At 39.8% G+C, this 24,507-nt stretch overlaps 1 protein-coding gene across 3 annotated transcripts in view; it reads left to right on the forward strand.

The window, feature by feature from the left end:
- Positions 1-6,309: 6,309 nt before the first annotated feature.
- Positions 6,310-24,507, forward strand: part of LOC128652796 (gastrula zinc finger protein XlCGF26.1-like) — a 232,525-nt gene continuing 214,327 nt past the window's right edge. For all 3 annotated transcript variants that reach the window (XM_053705729.1, XM_053705730.1, XM_053705731.1), the window contains exon 1: positions 6,310-6,442. The gene's annotated coding sequence lies outside the window, so the exon portion shown is untranslated. The remainder of the gene's footprint in view (positions 6,443-24,507) is intronic.

Here is a 24,507-nt window from a genome sequence, read left to right on the forward strand (position 1 = left end):
AACCGTACACAAACAGTAACAGTTACTTTCACTGCAGCTTCGGTGGATAGGGTAAAAAACAGAACACAGCCCGCACATAGGGCACTCACCACTAGAAATCGGATGCCTCTATCAGGCGCTCTCAAGCGTGAGGTCTTACCCAGATAGGTGAGTAGATTGTCCTTTTCCTCCACACCACCTCCACGATCGCGGACGCTGCTTCCAAGAGTGATGCCTGGTTCCGGTTGGTTGCACTTACACCTACTTCCTTAACAAGTTTTTTCAGCCTGCCGTTCAGTCTCAGCTGGGACCCAAATAGTGAGCTCCTCCACGCTCACAAAAAATGAATAATTTGAAAAAAGGAGACGGGTCTAATCCAGTAGATGAAAACAGTAGTAAACTTTATTCTTTATAATTCCATAAAAGGGGAGAATACACACATAGCAGCGGTGAGGTTCGGTCTTAGACCCGCTGTTATGTGTGTATTCTCCCCTTTTATGGAATTATAAAGAATAAAGTTTACTACTGTTTTCATCTACTGGATTAGACCCGTCTCCTTTTTTCAAATTAGTCAGAGTGATTACCTTATAAATGACAGTCACAGTGATTACCTTATAAATGACAATCACAGTGATTACCTTATAAATGACAGTCACAGTGATTACCTTATAAATGACAGTCACAGTGGTTACCTTATAAATGACAGTCACAGTGGTTACCTTATAAGTGACAGTCACAGTGGTTACCTTATAAATGACAATCACAGTGGTTACCTTATAAATGACAGTCACAGTGATTACTTTATAAATGACAGTCACAGTGATTACCTTATAAGTGACAGTCACAGTGGTTACCTTATAAATGACAGTCACAGTGATAACCTTATAAATGACAGTCACAGTGGTTACCTTATAAATGACAGTCACAGTGATTATCTTATAAATGAGTCACAGTGGTTACCTTATAAATGACAGTCACAGTGATTACATTATAAATGAGTCACAGTGGTTAACTTATAAATGACAATCACAGTGATTACCTTATAAATGACAGTCACTGTAGTTACCTTATAAATGATAGTCACAGTGATTACCTTATAAATGACAGTCACAGTTGTTACCTTATAAGTGACAGTCACAGTGTTTACCTTATAAATGACAGTCACAGTGGTTACCTTATAAGTGACAATCACAGTGATTACCTTAGAAATGACAGACAGTCACAGTGGTTAACTTATAAATGACAGTCACAGTGATTACCTTATAAGTGACAGTCACAGTGGTTACCTTATAAATGACAGTCACAGTGATTACTTTATAAATGACAGTCACAGTGATTACCTTATAAGTGACAGTCACAGTGGTTACCTTATAAATGACAGTCACAGTGATTACCTTATAAATGACAATAACAGTGATTACCTTATAAATGACAGTCACAGTGATTACTTTATAAATGACAGTCACATTGATTACCTTATAAATGAGTCACAGTGGTTACCTTATAAATGACAGTCACAGTGATTACATTATAAATGAGTCACAGTGGTTACCTTATAAATGACAATCACAGTGATTACCTTATAAATGACAGTCACAGTTGTTACCTTATAAGTGACAGTCACAGGGGTTACCTTATAAGTGACAGTCACAGTGATTACCTTATAAATGACAATCACAGTGATTACCTTATAAATGACAGTCACAGTGGTTACCTTATAAATGACAGTCACAGTGATTACCTTATAAGTGACAGTCACAGTGGTTACCGTATAAATGACAGTCACAGGGGTTACCTTATAAGTGACAGTCACAGTGATTACCTTATAAATGACAATCACAGTGATTACCTTATAAATGACAGTCACAGTGGTTACCTTATAAATGACAGTCACAGTGATTACCTTATAAGTGACAGTCACAGTGGTTACCTTATAAATGACAGTCACAGTGGTTACCTTATAAGTGACAGTCACAGTGGTTACCTTATAAATGACAGTCACAGTTAGGGTTGCCACCTCAGCCATGTTTTCCTGGACACTTATGAGTTACACATGTTGCAGGGTGTGTAGGGAGGAGGAACATGTATTGTGTTTCTGGACATCACTATTCATATTCCTCCCTGCACACCCTGCAGCATGTGTAACTTATAAGTGTTCTGTATTTTAAGGGACAGGTGGCAACCCTAGTCACAGTGATTACCTTATAAGTGACAGTCACAGCGGTTACCTTATAAATGACAGTCACAGTGGTTACCTTATAAATGACAATAACAGTGATTACCTTATAAATGAAAGTCACAGTGGTTACCTTATAAATGAGTCACAGTGGTTACCTTATAAATGACAGTCACAGTGATTACCTTATAAATGACAGTCACAGTTGTTACCTTATAAGTGATAGTCACAGTGTTTACCTTATAAATGACAGTCACAGTGGTTACCTTATAAGTGACAGTCACAGTGATTACCTTATAAATGACAATCACAGTGATTACCTTATAAATGACAGTCACAGTGGTTACCTTATAAATGACAGTCACAGTGATTACCTTATAAGTGACAGTCACAGTGGTTACCTTATAAGTGACAGTCACAGTGGTTACCTTATAAATAACAGTCACAGTGGTTACCTTATAAGTGACAGTCACAGTGGTTACCTTATAAATGACAGTCACAGTTAGGGTTGCCACCTCAGCCATGTTTTCCTGGACACTTATGAGTTACACATGTTGCAGGGTGTGTAGGGAGGAGGAACATGTATTGTGTTTCTGGACAGCACTATTCATATTCCTCCCTGCACACCCTGCAGCATGTGTAACTTATAAGTGTTCTGTATTTTAAGGGACAGGTGGCAACCCTAGTCACAGTGATTACCTTATAAGTGACAGTCACAGCGGTTACCTTATAAATGACAGTCACAGTGGTTACCTTATAAATGACAATAACAGTGATTACCTTATAAATGAAAGTCACAGCGGTTACCTTATAAATGACAGTCACAGTGATTACCTTATAAGTGACAGTCACAGTGGTTACCTTATAAATGACAGTCACAGTGATTACCTTATAAGTGACAGTCACAGCGGTTACCTTATAAATGACAGTCACAGTGGTTACCTTATAAATGACAATAACAGTGATTACCTTATAAATGAAAGTCACAGTGGTTACCTTATAAATGACAGTCACAGTGATTACCTTATAAGTGACAGTCACAGTGGTTACCTTATAAATGACAGTCACAGTGATTACCTTATAAGTGACAGTCACAGTGGTTACCTTATAAATGACAGTCACAGTGATTACCTTATAAGTGACAGTCACAGTGGTTACCTTATAAGTGACAGTCACAGTGATTACCTTATAAATGACAGTCACAGTGGTTACCTTATAAATGACAGTCACAGTGATTACCTTATAAGTGACAGTCACAGTGGTTACCTTATAAATGACAGTCACAGTGATTACCTTATAAATGACAGTCACAGTGGTTACTTTATAAATGACAGTCACAGCGGTTACCTTATAAATGACAGTCACAGTGATTACCTTATAAATGACAGTCACAGTGATTACCTTATAAATGACAGTCACAGTTGTTACCTTATAAGTGATAGTCACAGTGTTTACCTTATAAATGACAGTCACAGGGGTTACCTTATAAGTGACAGTCACAGTGATTACCTTATAAATGACAATCACAGTGATTACCTTATAAATGACAGTCACAGTGGTTACCTTATAAATGACAGTCACAGTGATTACCTTATAAGTGACAGTCACAGTGGTTACCTTATAAATGACAGTCACAGTGGTTACCTTATAAGTGACAGTCACAGTGGTTACCTTATAAATGACAGTCACAGTTAGGGTTGCCACCTCAGCCATGTTTTCCTGGACACTTATGAGTTACACATGTTGCAGGGTGTGTAGGGAGGAGGAACATGTATTGTGTTTCTGGACAGCACTATTCATATTCCTCCCTGCACACCCTGCAGCATGTGTAACTTATAAGTGTTCTGTATTTTAAGGGACAGGTGGCAACCCTAGTCACAGTGATTACCTTATAAGTGACAGTCACAGCGGTTACCTTATAAATGACAGTCACAGTGGTTACCTTATAAATGACAATAACAGTGATTACCTTATAAATGAAAGTCACAGTGGTTACCTTATAAATGACAGTCACAGTGATTACCTTATAAGTGACAGTCACAGTGGTTACCTTATAAATGACAGTCACAGTGATTACCTTATAAGTGACAGTCACAGTGGTTACCTTATAAATGACAGTCACAGTGATTACCTTATAAGTGACAGTCACAGTGGTTACCTTATAAGTGACAGTCACAGTGATTACCTTATAAATGACAGTCACAGTGGTTACCTTATAAATGACAGTCACAGTGATTACCTTATAAGTGACAGTCACAGTGGTTACCTTATAAATGACAGTCACAGTGATTACCTTATAAATGACAGTCACAGTGGTTACTTTATAAATGACAGTCACAGCGGTTACCTTATAAATGACAGTCACAGTGATTACCTTATAAATGACAGTCACAGTGATTACCTTTTAAATGACTGTCACAGTGATTACCTTATAAGTGACAGTCACAGTGGTTACCTTATAAATGACAGTCACAGTGATTACCTTATAAATGACAGTCACAGTGGTTACTTTATAAATGACAGTCACAGCGGTTACCTTATAAATGACAGTCACAGTGATTACCTTATAAATGACAGTCACAGTGATTACCTTATAAATGACAGTCACAGTGGTTACTTTATAAATGACAGTCACAGCGGTTACCTTATAAATGACAGTCACAGTGATTACTTTATAAATGACAGTCACAGTGATTACCTTATAAATGACAGTCACAGTGGTTACTTTATAAATGACAGTCACAGCGGTTACCTTATAAATGACAGTCACAGTGATTACCTTATAAATGACACTCACAGTGGTTACCTTATAAGTGACAGTCACAGTGATTACCTTATAAATGACAATCACAGTGATTACCTTATAAGTGACAGTCACAGTGATTACCTTATAAATGACAATCACAGTGATTACCTTATAAGTGACAGTCACAGTGATTACCTTATAAATGACAATCACAGTGATTACCTTATAAGTGACAGTCACAGTGATTACCTTATAAATGACAGTCACAGTGGTTACCTTATAAATGACAATCACAGTGATTACCTTATAAGTGACAGTCACAGTGATTACATTATAAATGACAGTCACAGTGATTACCTTATAAGTGACAGTCACAGTGATTACATTATAAATGACAGGCACAGTGGTTACCATATAAATGACAGTCACAGTGGTTACCTTATAAATGACAGTCACAGTGATTACCATATAAATGACAGTCACAGTGGTTACCTTATAAATGACAGTCACAGTGATTACCTTATAAATGACAGTCACAGTGATTACCTTATAAGTGACAGTCACAGTGATTACCTTATAAATGACAGTCACAGTGGTTACTTTATAAATGACAGTCACAGTGATTACCTTATAAATGACAGTCACAGTGATTACTTTATAAATGACAGTCACAGTGGTTACCTTATAAATGACAGTCACAGTGATTACCTTATAAATGACAATCAGCATAAACCACTGTGAATGAACATTAAGAACAATAAAGCTGCAGAATGTTTTGTTTGTAGAATGATTGCCTATGGGTTGTTTGTTACATTAAAGTTGATTTAAAAAAAAAAAAAAACAAAGAACAAAAAATAGCTTTGAGAGTGGAGGTCACATGTTTCCTGTCTAGAGTGGAGCTCCAGTAGGCAGCTAGACCCTTTCTCTCTTCTCGATCCGAGAAGGGTCTAGCTGCAGACTGGAGCTCCACTCTAGACAGGAAACATGTGACCTCCACTCAAAGCTTTTTTTTTTTTTTTAAATCAACTTTAATGTAACAAACAACCTATAGGCAATCATTCTGAAAACGAAACATTTTGCAGCTTTCTTGTTCTTCTTAATTTGCACTCACGGTGGTTACCTTATAAATGACAATCATCATAAACCACTGTGAGTGCACACTAAGAAGAACAAAAAAGCTGCAAAATGTTTCGTTTTCAGAATGATTATTTATAGGTTGTTTGTTACATTAAAGTTGATTTTTAAAAAAAAAAAAAAAAAAAAAAAGCTTTTTAGTGTAGGTCACATGTTTCCTGTCTAGAGTCAGTGGAGGTCACATGTTTCCTGTCTAGAGTGGAGCTCCAGTCTGCAGCTAGACTACTTTGTCGATTCCTGCAAAGATACAACCGCAGTGCGTGCTGGGATTAATGTCTCTGTTGTGTGACGTGGTGTGTATATTCATTGCATACTGGGTATTGTAGTTCTTTTGGAATATTCACATATCCCATGCAAGTGACGTCACGGTAGTTTCCTGTGTTTTGTCTGCGGGTGCTTGCTGCCAGGTCAGTAAATCAGCCATAAATTAATGTGTGTTACTTTTTATATAGGGCTATAATGAGATGTGTAGTTTATTAACCAGAAAGCAATGCACATAAGATATTGGAACGGCTTTGAGACACCAATATATATCTGTATATAAGGTACTGGGGGGTTGTGTATGAGTGAGACACCAATATATATCTGTGTATAAGGTACTGGGGGGTTGTGTATGAGTGAGACACCAATATATATCTGTATATAAGGTACTGGGGGGTTGTGTATGAGTGAGACACCAATATATTTCTGTATATAAGGTACTGGGGGGTTGTGTATGAGTGAGACACCAATATATATCTGTATATAAGGTACTGGGGGTACGACAAGGAAGTTGGTTTCTTATTCAATCTGTTTCTTATTCGTGAAATTCTGTTTCTTATTCATGGAAGTTGGTTTCTTCATTTTTTTTGTCTGACTGCTTTAAATTGACTTTAAAATAAAAATATAGGTTTTATTTAGATAACAATACGATTCATATAATGTAGTTACACAGAGGTGGAAACCCTTTATACAACAATTGGATATACAAACTGGAAAAAAGGGCATACGTTGGCACCAATACAAATATTACTATTTTGATTAAGTAGCAGATATTTTCAAAGGGTTAATAACTATTGGGCCACTGATTTCACTATAAATATATACAGGGTAGATCCCCCTCCATTACATGCAATTGTTTTTAGCCTGGCCAAATGGTTTTTTTGGGCACAGAAATTGATGCCAACCCTGCCATAGGTCACATAATTCTCATTTTTGAATAAGTAACAGATATTTTCAAAGGTTAATAACCATTGGGCCACTGATTTCACTATGCATATATACAGGGTAGATCCCCCTCCATTACATGCAATTGTTTTTAGCCTGGCCCAATGATGTTTTATGCACATTAATTGATGCCAATCTTGGCATAGTTGCTGTACTTCTTATTTTTGAATAAGTAACTGATACTTTCAAAGGGTTAATAACCATTGGGCCACTGATTTCACTATGAATATATACAGGGTAGATTCCCCTCCCCTCCATGACATGCAATTGTTTTTAGCCTGGCCCAATGGTATTTTGGGCACAGAAATTGATGCCAACACTGGCATTGGTGCTGTAATTACCATTTTTGAATAAGTAACATATATTTTCAAAGGGTTAATAACCATTGGGCCATTGATTTCACTATAAATATATACATAGTAGACCCCCCTCCATGACATGCAATTGTTTTTAACCTGGCTCAATGGTGTTTTGGGCACATAAATTGATGCCAACACTGGCATAGGTGCTCTAATTCTCATTTTTGAATACATAACTCATATTTTCAAAGGTTTAATGACGATTGGGCCACTTATTTCACTATGAATATATACAGGGTAGATCCCCCTCCATGACATGCAATTGTTTTTAGCCTGGCCCAATGGTTTTTTTGGGCACAGAAATTAATGCCAACCCCCGGCATAGGTGCTCTAATTCTCATTTTTTAATAAGTAACATATATTTCAAAGGGTTAATAACCATTGTGCCACTGATTTCACTTTGAATATATACATGGTAGATCCCCCTCCATGCCATGCAATTGTTTTTAGCCTTGCCCAATGGTGTTTTGGGCACAGAAATTGATGCCAACACTGGCATAGGTGCTCTAATTCTCATTTTTTAATAAGTAACATATATTTTCAAAGGGATAATAACCATTGGGCCACTGATTTCCCTATAAATATATACAGGTTAGATCTCCCTCCGTGACATACCATTGGAACGGGCTAAAAACAATTGCGTTTTGAGGACAGAAATTGATGCCAACCCCCGGCATAGGTGCTCTAATTCTCAATTTTGAATAAGTAACATATATTTTCAAAGGGTTAATAACCATTGTGCCACTGATTTCACTATGAATATACAGTTGCAAGAAAAAGTATGTGAACCCTTTGGAATGATATGGATTTCTGCACAAATTGGTCATAAAATTTGATCTGATCATCATCTAAGTCACAACAATAGACAATCACAGTCTGCTTAAACTAATAACACACAAAGAATGAAATGTTGCCATGTTTTTATTGAACACACCATGTAAACATTCACAGTGCAGGTGGAAAAAGTATGTGAACCCTTGGATTTAATAACTGGTTGAACCTCCTTTGGCAGCAATAACTTCAACCAAACGTTTCCTGTAGTTGCAGGTCAGACGTGCACAACGGTCAGGAGTAATTCTTGACCATTCCTCTTTACTGAACTGTTTCAGTTCAGAAATATTCTTGGGATGTCGTGTGTGAATCGCTTTCTTGAGGTCATGCCACAGCATCTCAATCGGGTTGAGGTCAGGACTCTGACTCGGCCACTTCAGAAGGCGTATTTTCTTCTGTTTAAGCCATTCTGTTGTTGATTTACTTATATGCTTTGGGTCATTGTCCTGTTGCAACACCCATCTTCTGTTGAGCTTCAGCTGGTAGACAGATGGCCTTAAGTTCTCCTGCAAAATGTCTTGATAAACTTGGGAATTCATTTTTCCTTCGATGATAGCAATCCGTCCAGGCCCTATAGTGTTGTGTGTTTCTTCCAAACAATTCAACTTCGGTTTCATCTGTCCACAGAATATTTTGCCAGTACTGCTGTGGAACTTCCAGGTGCTCTTGTGCAAACTGTAAACGTGCAGCAATGTTTTGTTTGGACAGCAGTGGCTTCCTCTGTGGTATCCTCCCATGAAATCCATTCTTGTTTAGTGTTTTACGTATTGTAGATTCGCTGACAGGGATGTTAGCATTTGCCAGTGACTTTTGTAAGTCTTTAGCTGACACTCTAGGATTCTTCTTCACCTCATTGAACAGTCTGCGCTGTGCTCTTGCAGTCATCTTTACAGGACGGCCACTTCTAGGGAGAGTAGCAGCAGTGCTGAACTTTCTCCATTTATAGACAATTTGTCTTACCGTGGACTGATGAACAGCAAGGCTTTTGGAGATACTTTTATAACCCTTTCCAGCTTTATGCAAGTCAACAATTCTTGATCGTAGGTCTTCTGAGAGCTCTTTTGTGCGAGGCATCATTCACATCAGGCAATGCTTCTTGTGAAAAGCAAACCCAGAACTGGTGTGTGTTTTTTATAGGGCAGGGCAGCTGTAACCAACACCTCCAATCTCATCTCATTGATTGGACTCCAGTTGGCTGACATCTCACTCCAATTAGCTCTTGGAGATGTCATTAGTCTAGGGGTTCACATACTTTTTCCACCTGCACTGTGAATGTTTACATGGTGTGTTCAATAAAAACATGGCAACATTTCATTCTTTGTGTGTTATTAGTTTAAGCAGACTGTGATTGTCTATTGTTGTGACTTAGATGATGATCAGATCACATTTTATGACCAATTTGTGCAGCAATCCATATCATTCCAAAGGGTTCACATACTTTTTCTTGCAACTGTATACAGGGTGGATCCCCCTCCATGCCATGCAATTGTTTTTAGCCTGGCCCAATGGTGTTTTTGGGTGCAGAATTTGATGCCAACCCTGACATAGGTGCTGTACTTCTCATTTGTGAATAAGTAACTGATATTTTCAAAGGGTTAATGATGATTGGGCCACTTATTTCACTATGAATATATACAGGGTAGATCCCCCTCCATGACATGCAATTGTTTTTAGCCTGGCCCAATGGTGTTTTGGGCACAGAATTTGATGCCAACCCTGGCATAGGTGCTGTACTTCTCATTTTTTAATAAGTAATTGATATTTTTAAATGGTTAATAACCTTTGGGCCACTGATTTCACTATGAATATATACAGGGTAGATCCCCCTCCATGACATGCAATTTTTTTTTAGCCTGGCCCAATAGTGTTTTGGGCACAGCAATTGATGCCAACACTTGCATTGATGCTGTAATTACCATTTTTGAATAAGTAACATATATTTTCAAAGGGTTAATAACCATTGGGCCACTGATTTCACTATGAATATATACAGGGCAGACCCCCCTCCATTACATGCAATTGTTTTTAGCCTGGCCCAATGATGTTTTAGGCACATAAATTGATGCCAATCTTGGCATAGGTGCTGTACTTCTTATTTTTTAATAAGTAACTGATATTTTCAAAGGGTTAATAACCATTGGGCCACTGATTTCACTATGAATATATACAGGGTAGATCTCCCTCCATGCCATGCAATTGGTTTTTAGCATGTCCCAATGGTGTTTTGGGCACAGAAATTGATGCCATCCCTGGCATAGGTGACATAATTCTCATTTTTGAATAAGTAACACATATTTTCAAAGGGTTAATAACCATTGGGCCACTGATTTCACTATAAATATATACAGGGTATATCTCCCTCCATGACATGCAATTGTTTTTAGCTTTGCCCAATGGTGTTTTGTGCACAGAAAATGATGCCAACCCTGGCATAGGTGCTCTAATTCTCATTTTTTAATAAGTAACATATATTTTCAAAGGGTTAATAACCATTGGGCCACTGATTTCACTATGAATATATACAGGGTAGATCTCCCTCCATGCCATGCAATTGTTTTTAGCCTGGCCCAATGGTGTTTTGGGCATAGAAATTGATGCCAACACTGGCATTTGTGCTGTAATTACCTTTTCTTTCATGTAATTCGCAAGAGTCTATGAGCTAGTGACATATGGGATATACAATCCTACCAGGAGGGGCAAAGTTTCCCAAACCTTAAAATGCCTATAAATACACCTCTCACCACACCCACAATTCAGTTTTACAAACTTTGCCTCCTATGGAGGTGGTGAAGTAAGTTTGTGCTAAGATTTCTGCGCTGACATGCGCTTCTCAGCATTTTGAAGGCTGATTCCTCTCAGAGTACAGCGAATGTCAGAGGGACGTAGAGAGTATCACCTATTGGATGCAATGATTTTCCTAACGGGGTCCTTTTTCATAGGTTCTCTGTTATCGGTCGTAGAGATTCATCTCCTACCTCCCTTTTCAGATCGACGATATACTCTCATATACCATTACCTTTACTGATAGCCAAACCAGTACTGAAACAGTTATCTGCTATATGTGGATGGGTGTCTTTTGGTAAGTATGTTTTTATTACTTAAGACACCTCAGCTATGGTTTGGCACTTTATGCATTTATATAAAGTTCTAAATATATGTATTGTACTTATATTTGCCATGAGTCAGGTTCATATTTGGGGAAAGTTAATATTAAGAAATATTTTTCTTACCTGGGGTTTAGTCTTTTTTTTCAATTGACTACTTTGTTTCAAATTACGGGCTGACTTAGGCTCGCGGGTGCGCCAAATGGTACACTTTATTGCGTCATTCTTGGTGCAAGAATTTTTCGGCACGAAAGGCACGTCCGTTGACGCAAGTTCGTCATTTCTGGCATCGTAATTGACGCAGAGGTTCACACAGGGTTGCGTCGTTAGTAACGCGAGTGTGTCATTTCCGGAAATGGTTGGCAGCAAAAAAAAATTCCAGTTACGTTGTGCGTCATACTTGCCGTTAATTTTTTTTCATTATTTATTTGCTCCATTGCTTTTGCCTCTTGCCTTTTTTTTATGTCAGAGGGCTATGCTATTTACATTTTTTTCTCCCATTCCTGAAACTGTCATATAAGGAAATTGACAAATTTTGCTTTATATGTTGTTTTTTATTTCACATTTTGCAAGATGTCTCAATCTGATCCTGCCTCAGAAGTATCTGTTGGAACTTTGCTGCCTGATGTCGGTTCTACTAAAGCTAAGTGCATTATATTTCCGAATGTCATTGTATTAGTTATCATGATAAACTTTTTACATGCAGATATTGTGTCCATCAGTTAATAGTACATTTTCTGTTGTTGTTCCTTCTACGTTTAATGTACATGTTATATATTTCATAATTTATATGAAATTTAAAGAATTTGTTACTGATTCTATTCAGAAGGCTTTGTCTGCTATTCTGCCTTCTAATTAATATAAAGGTCTTTTAAAACTTCTCATAAGGTTGATGAAATTTCAAGTGACCAACAACATAATGAATTATCCTCTTCTGATGAGGATCTATCTAATTCAGAAGATCTTTCCTCAGATATTGACACTAACAAATCTACTTAATTATTTAAAATTAAGTATTTTCGTTCTTTGTTTAAGAAGTGTTAATTATTTTGGATATCATGGAAACTAGTCCTCTTGATATTAGAACTAGTAAATTCTGTTTTTAAACCTCCTGTGGTTACTTCAGAGGTTTTTTTCCGTTCCTGATGCTATTTCTCTTATGATTTCTAAGGAATGGAATTAGCCGGGTACTTATTTTATTCCTTTTTTCAAGGTTTAAAAAAATTGTATCCTTTTACCAGCAATTTCTATAGAGTTTTGGGAAAAGATCCTCAAGTTGATGCGGCTATTTCTACTCTTGCTGAATGTACCTCTTTTCCTATGGAAGATAGTACTTAAGTTCCTTTAGATAGGAAACTTGAATCTTATCTAAGGAAAGCTTATTTATATTCAGGTCGTCTCTGGCCTGTAATTTCTTTGGCTGATGTTGCAGCTGCATCAACTTTTTTGTTGGAGATTTAGCGCAACAAGAATTGGATTCTGATTTATTTAGTATTGTTCGCTTACTGCAACATACTAATCAGTTCTGATGCCATTTTTTGATATTATCAAGATTGATGTTAGATCTATGTCTTTAGCTATTTTTAGCTACAAGAGTTTTGAGGCTTAAATCTTGGAATGCTGATATGACTTTTTAAGTTTAGATGTTCAGACCTGGAGTTTCAGGGGTAGTCATGCCAGTTCCTTTTCAGGGACAAGGTCTGGGTTTTTTTCTAATCTATTCATTGTCTCAAAGAAGGAAATTTCATTCAGACCAATTCTGAATCTGAAAATTTTGAATCGTTATGTAAGAGTACCAATTTTCAAATGGTGACTTTTCGGACTGTTCTGCCTTTTATTCAGCAAGGACATTTTAGGTTTATAATGGATTGCAGGATGTATACCTTCATATTCCGATTCATTCAGATCATTATCAGTTCCTGAGATTCTCTTTTCTAAACAAGCGTTACCAATTTGTTTCTTTTCCATTTGGACTAGCAACCGCTCAAAGAATCTTTTTTAAAGGTTCTTGGTGCCCTGCTTTATGGAAACCAGAGAGCAGGGTATTGCAGTGTTTTCTTGGTACTAGCTCAGTCCTTCCATCCTGCAGAATCTCACACTAATCAACTAGTGTTGTTTTTTCGGAAACATGGTTGGAGGATCAATTTTCCAAAAAAGTTTCTTGATTCCTCAGACAAGGGTCACCTTTTTAGGTTTCCAGATAGATTCAGTGTCCATGACTCCGTCTCTAACAGATAAGAGACGTTTGAAAGTGGTTGCAGCCTGTCGGCACCTTCAGTCTCAGTCATTTCCTTCAGTGGTTATGTGCATGGAAAATTTAGGTCTCATGACTGCAGCATTCCCTTTGCTCGTTCTCACATGAGACCTCTCCAGCTTTGTTTGCTGAATCAATGGTGAAGGGATTATACAAAGATATCACAATTAATATCCTTAAATCCCAATGTTTGACACTCTCTGATGTGGTGTTAAATCATGAGCGTTTAGTTCAAGGGGCTTCTTTGTTCGGCTAACCTGGACTATGATCTCTACAGATGCAAGTCTTTCAGGTTGGGGAGCTGTTTGGGGATCTCTGACAGCACAAGAGGTTTGGAAATCTCAAGAGGCGAGATTACCAATCAATATTTTAGGTCTCCGTGCAATTCTCAGAGCTCTTCAGTTTTGGCCTTCTGTTGAAGAGAGAACCGTTTATTTAATTTTTAAACAGACAATATCACATACAGTGGCATTTGTCAATGAGCAGGGTGGGACTCACAGTCCACAAGCTATGAAGAAGTATCTCGGATACTTGCTTGGGCGGAATCCAGCTCCTGTCTAATTTCTGCGGTGCATATCCCAGGTATAGACATTGAGAGGCGGGTTATCTCAGCCGTCAGACTTTACATCCTGGGGAGTGGTTCCTCCATCCAGATGTGTTTTCTCAGATTGTTCAGATATGGGGTCTTCTACAGATAGATCTGATGGCCTCTCATCTAAACAAGAGACTTCTCAGATGCCTGTCCAGGTTCAGGGATTTTCAGGCAGAAGCAGTGGGTGCGCTGACACTTCCTTGGTGTTATCAACCTGCTTATATTTTCCCGCCTCTAGTTCCTCTTCCAAGAGTGATCTCCAGAATCATCATGGAACAATCGTTTGTGTTGCTGGTGGCTCCAGCATGACCTCACAGGTTTTGGTCTTGTTCGGATGTCCAGCTGCCAACCTTGGCCACTTCTGTTAAGGCTGGACCTACTGTCGTCTCAAGGTCTGTTTTTTCCATCAGATTTTGAAATCATTAAATTTGAAGGTATGGAAATTGATTGCTTAGTGCTAAGTCATAGAGGTTTCTCTGACTCTGATTAATACTATGTTACAAGCTCGTAAATCTGTCTCTTGAAAGATTTATTATCGAGTTTGGAAGTCTTACATTTCATGGTGTTCTTCTCATAAATTCTCTTGGCATTCTTTTAGAGTTGCAAGAAGTTTACAGTTTCTTCAGGATGGTTTGGATAAGGTTTTGTCTGCAAGTTCCTTGAAGGGACAAATCTCTGCTCTTTCTGTTTTATTCACAGAAAGATTGCTAAACTTCCTGATATTCACTGTTTTGTACAGGCTTTAGTTCATATTTAAGCCTGTCATTAAATCAATCTCTCCTCATTGGAGTCTTAATTTGGTTTTGAAGGCTTTACAGGCTCTTCCATATTGTGCCTATGCATTCTTTGGACATTTAACTACTTTCTTGGAAAGTGTTGTTCCTTTTGGCTATCTCTTCTGCTAGAAGAGTTTCTGAGCTATCTGCTCTTTCTTGTGAATCTCCTTTTCTGATTTATCATCAGGATAAGGCGGTTTTGCGGACTTCATTTCAATTTTTTCCTAAGGTTGTGAATTCTAACAACATTAGTAGAGAAATTGTTGTCCCTTCCTTGTGTCCTAATCCTAAGAATTCTTTGGAAAGATCCTTACATTCTTTGGATGTGGTGAGAGCTTTGAAATATTATATTGAAGCTACTAAAGATTTCAGGAAGACTTCTAGTCTGTTATATTTTCTGGTCATAGGAAAGGTCAGAAAAACGTTTGCTATTTCCTTGATTTCTTGGTTAAAGCTTTTGATTCTTCAAGCTTATTGGAGTCAGGTTAGGCCCTGCCTCAGAGAATTACAGCTCATTCTACTAGATCAGTCGCCACTTCGTGGGCTTTTAAGAATGAAGCTTCAGTTGATCAAATTTGCAAGCGGCAACTTGGTCTTCTTTACATACATTTACTAAATTCTACCGTTTTGATGTATTTGCTTCTTCAGAAGCAGTTTTTGGTAGAAAAGTTCTTCAGGCAGCTGTTTCAGTTTGATTCTTCTGCTGATGTTTTAATTTTTTCTTTTCTTTAGGAGAATAACTTTTATATTTTTGGTTGTGGATTAATTTTCATCATATGGCTGTTGTTTATTTTTATCCCTCCCTCTCTAGTGACTCTTGCGTGGAGCTCCACATCTTGGGTATTGCTATCCCATACATCACTAGCTCATGGACTCTTGCCAATTACATGAAAGAAAACATAATTTATGTAAGAACTTACCTGATAAATTCATTTCTTTCATATTGGCAAGAGTCCATGAGACCCACCCTTTTTTATGGTGGTTATGATTTTTTTTATAAAGCACAATTATTTGCAAATTCCTTTGTTGATGCTTTTTACTCCTTTCTTTATTACCCCATTACTTGGCTATTCGTTAAACTAAATTGTGGGTGTGGTGAGGGGTGTATTTATAGGCATTTTGAGGTTTGGGAAACTTTGCTCCTCCTGGTAGGATTGTATATCCCATACGTCACTAGCTCATGGACTCTTGCCAATATGAAATAAATGAATTTATCAGGTAAGTTCTTACATAAATTGTTTTTTGAATAAGTAACAGATAATTTCAAAGGGTTAATAACCATTGGGCCACTGATTTCACTATGAATATATACAGGGTAGACCACCCTCCATGACATGAAATTGTTTTTAGCCTGGCCCAATGGTGTTTTGGGCACAGCAATTGATGCCAACACTGACATTGGTGCTGTAATTACCATTTTTGAATAAGCAACAGATATTAAGGGTTAATAACCATTGGGCCACTGATTTCACTATGAATATATACAGGGTAGATCCCCCTCCATGACATGCAATTGTTTTTAGCCTCGTCCAATGGTGTGTTGTGCACAGAAATTGATGCAAACACTGGCTTAGATGTTCTAATTCTCATTTTTGAATAAGTAACAGATATTTCCAAAGGGTTAATAACCATTGGGCCACTGATTTCCCTATAAATATATACAGGTTAGATCTCCCTCCATGACATGCAATTGTTTTTAGCCTGGCCCAATGGTGTTTTGGGCACAAAAATTAATGCCAACACTGACATTGGTGCTGTAATTACCATTTTTGAATAAGTAACAGATATTTTCAAAGGGTTAATAAACATTGGGCCACTGATTTCACTATGAATATATACAGGGTAGACCCCCCTCCATGACATGCTATTGTTTTTAGCCTGGCCCAATGTTGTTTTGGGCACAGAAATTGATGCCAACCCTGACATAGGTGCTGTACTTCTCATTTTTGAATAAGTAACTGATATTTTCAAAGGGTTAATAACCTTTTTGCCACTGATGTCATTATGAATATATACAGGGTAGATCCCCCTCCATGACATGCAATTGTTTTTAGCCTGGCCCAATGGTGTTTTGGGCACAGAAATTGATGCCAACCCTGGCATAGGTGACATAACTCTCATTTTTGAATTAATAACAGATAATTTCAAAGGGTTATTCCATTGGGCCACTGTATATATTCACTATGAATATATACAGGCTAGATCCCCATCTATGACATACAGTTGTTTTTAGCCTGGCCTAATGGTGTTTTGGACACAGAAATTTATGCCAATCTTGGCATAGGTGCTGTACTTCTCATTTATTGAATACATAACTGATTCTTTCAAAGGGTTAATAACCATTGGGCCACTGATTTCACTATGAATATATACAGGGTAAATCCCCCTCCATGACATGCAATTGTTTTTAGCCTGGCCCAATGGTGTTTTGGGCACAGAAATTGATGCCAACCCTGGCATAGGTGACATAATTCTCATTTTTGAATTAATAACAGATCATTTCAAAGGGTTATTAACCATTGGGCCACTGATTTCACTATGAATATATACAGGCTAGATCCCCCTATATGACATGCAGTTGTTTTTAGCCTGGCCCAATGGTGTTTTGGGCACAGAAATTGATGCCAACCCTGGCATATGTGCTGTAATTACCATTTTTGTATGAGTAAATTACATTTTCAAAGGTTTAATGACTATTTTGCCACTGGGTTTACTGTTAATATATGTAGGGTAGATCCCCCTCCATGACATGCAGTTGTTTTTATCCTGGTCCAATGGTGTGTTGTGCACAGGAATTGATGCCAAGAGAGATTTCACACACACAATGTGAAGGGCCTATGTGCAGTGACTTCACAATTGCTGCTATTGTGTGAAAAAGCTCATTCAGAGTCCATATCTGAGCAGTCACATCTTAAAAGTCTCTTACTGATTCTCCGTATAAGTTTGTCTCCAGTACAAGCACCTATCCCTATCAGATACACAATACTGGAGTGTACTAACACCAAGTACACTCATTATTCTATGAATTAATAGGGGAACGTTAAAATATACCAATTAACTGAGTAGTTCCATTGTCTCCTCTCTTGTTTTACATCTTAAAAGGACCCTTTGCTGGAAAAAACAGGGTCTATCATTTCAGATGAGGGCTTTTATGTCCCTCTAGGATGAAGTTTATTAACATAAAAATGTTGATCACCGGAATCCACAGCTATAACAGATTAGGCATCAGTTGTCCTCTTATGATATAAATAATCACCATGAGAAATAATCAACACTTTCCCCAATGACTACCATGGAGTTTGCTATGAAAGTCTTGGAAGGCTACTATACAGCTGAGAGCTCTAGCGTAAGTAAACAATTGTATACATTGTAAAAAGGTTTATTTGTAGCAGAGCAACATTAAACACCTTGTAATTACAATACTTTTTCATTCCTAAGATATGGTGAGTTCACAGCGTCAACAATTAATTTTGTGAATATCACTCCTGGCCAGCAGGAGGAGGCAAAGAGCACCACAGCCAAGCTGTTAAGTATCACTCCCCTTCCCACAAACCCCAGTTATTCAAACGAAGGTAAATGGAGAAAAAAAGGAGTAACACAAGGTGTAGAGTTGCCTGAGGTTTAGTATAAAATAACTGTCTTAAAATAAAGGACGGGGCCGTGGACTCACCATATCCGGAAATAAATAAATTTATCAGGTAAGCATACATTTTGTTTTCTTTCTTAAGATATGGTGAGTCCACAGCGTCATCAATTACTGTTGGGAACTAATACCCAAGCTAGAGGACACAGATGACTAGGGAGGGACAAGACAGGTAGACCTAGACATAAGGCAGCACCGCTTGAAGAACCTTTCTCCCATAAGTGGCCTCAGCCGAGACAAAAGTATCAAATTTATAAAATTTGTAAAAAGTATGTAAGGAGGACCATGTTGCAGCCTTGGAAATCCACAGAAGCTTTATTTTTGAAAGCTCAAGAAGAGGAGACAGACCTCGTGGAATGAGTTGTAATTCTCTCAGGAGGCTGCTGCCAAGCAGTATCATAAGCCAAACTAATTATACTTCTCAACCGGAAAGAAATAGAAGTAGCAGTAGCTTTCTGACCTTTACGCCTCCCAGAGAAACAAACTAACAGGGCAGAAGACTGGTGAAAATCCTTAGTCGCCTGTAGATAGAATTTTAAAGCATGCACAACATCCAAGTTGTGCAACAACCGTTCCTTATGAGAAGAAGGTTTAGGACATAGTGAAGGAAAAACTATTTCATGATTAATATTTCTATTCAAAATAACTTTAGGAAGGAAACCAAACTTAGTATGAAGAACCGCCTTATCGGCATGAAAGATAAGATAAGGTGAATCACACTGCAAAGCTTAGAGTTCCAAGACTCTCTGAGCAGAAGAAATAGCAATAAGAAACAAAACCTTCAAAGATAACAAATTAATATCTATGGAATGCATCGGCTAAACGGAGCCTGCTGCAAAACTTTAAGAACAAGTTTAAGGCTCCAAGGAGGAGCAACAGACTTAAACACAGGCCTGATTCTGACCAAGGCCTGACAAAAAGATTGCACATGTGGCACGTCCGCCAGACGCTTATGTTGCAAAATAGATAAAGCAGAAATCTGACTCTTCAGGGTACTGACTGAAAAGCCCTTCTCCAGACCGTCCTGGAGAAAGGACAAAATCCTAGGAATCCTGACCCTACTCCAAGATTAGCCCTTGGATTCACACCAATAAAGATATTTACGCCATATCTTATGGTAAATCTTCCTAGTAATAGGCTTGCAAGCCTAAATCATAGTCTCAATGACCGACTCAGAAAAACCACGCTTAGACAAAACTAAGCGTTCAATCTCTAAGTAGTCAGCTTCAGAGAAACAAGATTTGAATGATGGATAGGACCCTAAATCAGAAGGTCCTTCCTCAGAGGCAGGCTCCAAGGTGGGAGAGACAACATCTCCACTAGGTCTGCATACCAGATCCTGCGAGACCATGCAGGGGCTATTAGAATCACTGACGCTCTCTCCTGTTGGATACAAGCAATGACTGTGGAAGGAGAGCAAATGGAGGAAACGGGTATGCCAGCCTGAAATACCAAGGGACCTTCAGAGCATCTATCAGAGCGGCTTGTGGATCCCTTGACCTTGAACCGTCCCTTGGTAGCTTGCCATTCTGCCAAGATGCCATCATATCCAACTCTGGAACCCCCAATTTGAGGCTTAAGCTGGAGACCACCTCCATATAAGGTTCCCACTCCCCGGCATGAAAAGTCTGCCTGCTCAGGAAATCAGCTTCCCAGTAGTCCTCTCCTGGAATGTGGATGGCTGGCAGACAGCAACTGTGAACTTCTACCCACTGAATAATCTGTCACCTCCTTCATGGCTAATGAACTCTGAGTTTCTCCCTGGTGGTTGATGTAAGCCACTAAGATTAAGGTGACTGGAACCTGATAACTGGTTTAAGGACAGCTGAGGCCAAGCATCAGAGCATTGTAAATTGCTTTCAACTCCAAGATGTTTATGGGGAGAGCAGACTCCTCACGAGTCCAGAGTCTATGCACCTTTAATGAATCCCAGACTGCTCCCCAGCCTAGAAGGCTGGCGTCTGTGGTCACAATCATCCAGGAAGGTCTCCGAAAGCATTTTCCCTGAGACAGCCACCACGGGAGAGTCTCTTGTCAACTGATCTAGATTTATCCTCTGAGACAGATCTGCATGGTTCCCATTCCATTGACTGTGCATGCATAACTGCAGAGCTCTCAAATGGAATCGAGCAAAGGGAATGATGTTCATGGAAGCAACCATCAGACCAATTACCTCCATACATTGAGCCACTGATGGCTGAACAGTAGACTGTATAGAGAGAGGCAAGAAGAAAGAATTTTGGATCTTCTGACCTCTGTCAGAAATATTTTCATTGATAGGGAATCTATTATGGTCCCTAAGAAAAATACCCTTGTAGCTGGAACAAGGGAACTATTTTCAAGGTTCACTTTCCATCCGTGATAACAAAGAAAAAACAACAAGATCTCTGTGTGAGAGTTTGCTTGTTGGAAAGATTTCGCCTGAAAAAATATGTCGTCCAGATAGGGCGCCACTGCAATTTATAGAGACCGGATCACTGCCAAGTGAGCCCCCAGAACCTTTGATAATATTCTGGGAGCTGTGGCAAGGCCAAACGGAAAAGCCACAAACTGAAAGTGTTTGTCCTGAAAGGCGAATCTTCAGGTCTATGGTCGTCATGAACAGACCTTCTTGCACTAAAGGAAGAATGTAACAGTTTCCATCTTGAAGGACGGTACTCTGAGAAACTTATTTAGACACTTCAGGTATAGAATATGTATGAAAGTTCCCTCTTTTTGGGAACCACAAACAGATTGGAATAGAAACCTAGACCCTGTTCCTGTACTGGGACTAGAACTATCACTCCCAGGGAGGAAAGATCCTGTACACATTTCAAGAACGCCTCTTTTCATCTGGTCTGCAGATAATCTTGAGAGGTGGAACCTGCCCCTGGGAGGAAAGGTCTTGAATTCTAGTTTGTAACCCTGAGATACTATGTCCACAGCCCAAGGATCTGGGACATCTCGTATCCATGCTTGAGAGAACTGAGAAAGTCTGTCCCCCACTTGATCCAATCCCGGATCGGGGACAAACCAGTCATGCTGATTTTGATTCATCTGCCGTTTTCTTTGATTGCTGCCCCTTATTCCAAGACTGATTGGGTCTCCAAGATGACTTTGACTGTTCCTGCTTGGAAGAAGGGGAAGACTTTACTCTGAGCTTATGAAAGGAATGAAAATTACTCTCACGTCCTTTATGTCTATTCTTCTTATCTTGAGGTAGAAAAGACCCTTTACACCCGTAATATCAGCAATTATTTCTGCAAGACCAGGTCCAAACAAGGTCTTACCCTTGTAAGCTGTTACGGTACCAACTGTGTACCAAGGGTTAATACCAGATGAACAATGTCCTGCATAGACAATCAGCAATTCACAACCCAGCCAGTTTCAGGTTTAAAAACAGGATAATAACTTTATTTGAAGGCAGCATACAGATTTATACAGGTTTTTGACCCCCCCCCACAGATGGGGGTTGAAAGAATGTTGTACATTAGATAAAAGGGAGAAGCGCCCTTGACATGATACAATAGGATTAGATTACTTAAACACTTCAACCACAGGACACTCTTGACTCTCCTTATCACTTAGGCGTTTTTCTCTCTGGAGGTGATCAAACAATAGAATGCTAAGCATTAATTAGATTGTAGCTGGAGCCAGCCACTTGTGGTTAGAAAATAAAGTTAACACTTTCAGTCCTGACCGAAGGGTCTGTCACATAGCTCCCCCCTTGTGGAACACTCCGGCAGACCCGGCTTGACCCTTTTGCGGGTCAACCTGGGGATGACCGGACTAAGGGGTGGTAGGCATGTCAGTTTGCTGGGACAATCCATTTGTATTCCCGTTATGAGAGAGAATTCCTGTCCATACAAACAAGGGTTCAACTTCCTCAGTGCCCAGACTAGGGCTAAACAGTCCTTCAAAATCTCATCAGCTTCTTTACGAGTTTTCTGTACCTGCTCTTTATAGGTATCCACAATCCCTTCATACTGACATAGGGTGCCCTTGAGTTGCTGCACCTCACTATGAGCCAGCGTCAGCTTCTCCTCAAGTGTCACTAAGTTTGTCTTTAAGGTTTCATGTTCCACTCTCAAGCTGGTGTTTTCTGCAGTCTGTCGGTGCAGCCTGTCTAGCAGAGATTCCTGTTCTAAACGTGCTTTTTCCTCTGCGCTCCTCTTCTCCTTCATCAGCGCATTGTAACGGGACTTCCACGTATCAATAGCGGATAGAGATTTACTGAGCTCAGCGTCCTGGGGCTTAGCAGCAGGGGGGTCAGTCTCTGCTGCACGGATCTGAGCACGGGTAGTCACAGGGTTAACATCAGCGGGACCCATGGGAGCATAGGCAGAAACAAGGGGGACCAAGGTATTTCCAAGGAGAACATCAGCTGGTAAATCCTTCATGACCCCCACATTCACAGGTCTAGCGCCCCCTCCCCAATCCAAATGCACCCTGGCAACAGGCAGGCGGAACACAGTGCCCCCTGCTACCCTCACAGCCACAGTGTCTCCTGTGTGCTGTTTCTCAGACACCAAGTTCTTTCGAAGCAAGGTCATGGTAGCACCAGTATCCCGTAGACCACTGACCTCCTTCCCATTCACTTTAACCAGTTGCCGGTTATTCCGGTGGGCAGCTTGCACAAGGTCTGCCTCATGTAGGATGCCCCAGCATTCTTGCGCCTCTACGTAGCGGGCCGCAGGCTGAGGATTACGTGGGATTCCGCTAGCGGGTCTTCTCCAGGACTGTGCTTGGTTCGCTGCGTTTAGGGGACACTCTGGTCCTTTGTGCCCTAGTTGCTTACATCCAAAGCACCGAATAGGTTGTGAGTAGCCCCGCGAATTGAACCAGGCTCTCTGAGGGTAGTTCGTGGCCCGAGACCGTGTGGTATAGCGGTGCGCTGGGGGTTGGTAACTGGCAGGTGCTGGGGTGACTGGGGGTCTGTACTCCACTCTGGCAGGGGGCTTAGTGGTAGCAGTGTCCAGTTTGCGGGCATCCGTATACTCATCTGCCAAGCGAGCCGCTTCATGCAGGGTGGAGGGTTTACGGTCCCGAACCCACTCTCGAACTCCTGCGGGTAACTTGTCGAAGCAATGTTCCAACAGGAATAGCTGCAGCACCTCTTCCCCAGATACGGCTTGGCACCCCGCTATCCAGTGAGCTGCTGTGCGGTGCACCTTACATGCCCACTCAAGGTAGGAATCACCAGCCAATTTAACAGTGTCTCTGAACCGCCTCCGGTATGCCTCCGGTGTAACCGCATACCTGGAGAGCAGAGCCTCTTTTACAGTATTATAATCCCCGACTTCCTCATCTGGAATGGCCCGAAAAGCCTCACTGGCCCGGCCGGATAATTTTCCGGATAATATCGTGACCCAGTCCTCTGCGGGTACCTTGTGTAGTGCACATTGCCTCTCAAAATCTGCAAGGTACCCATCAATCTCTCCTTCTGTTTCCAGGAAGTTTTTAAAAGCTGCAAAATTTACTTTTCTCTTTTCCACTGGGTTTGCTGCAGCGCCGCTTTGGCGAAGTAGGTTGGCCTCCACAGCTGCTATGACCCGGTCGATAATTTCCGCAGATGGGTTGGGGCCATAATGTGCCAGTCTTATTTTAACCGCCCGATCAAAGCTTGCTTCTGCGGGGGTTCTGTCTGCTATGCTGGGCCCATTGGTTCCTTCTGTCCCTGGTACTCTTTCCATCTTAGTCAGTATTGTAATAATCCCCCTCTTCCTGA

This window comes from Bombina bombina, chromosome 3 (genome assembly GCF_027579735.1).
Source record: "Bombina bombina isolate aBomBom1 chromosome 3, aBomBom1.pri, whole genome shotgun sequence".
Classification (NCBI taxonomy): Eukaryota; Metazoa; Chordata; class Amphibia; order Anura; family Bombinatoridae; genus Bombina; species Bombina bombina.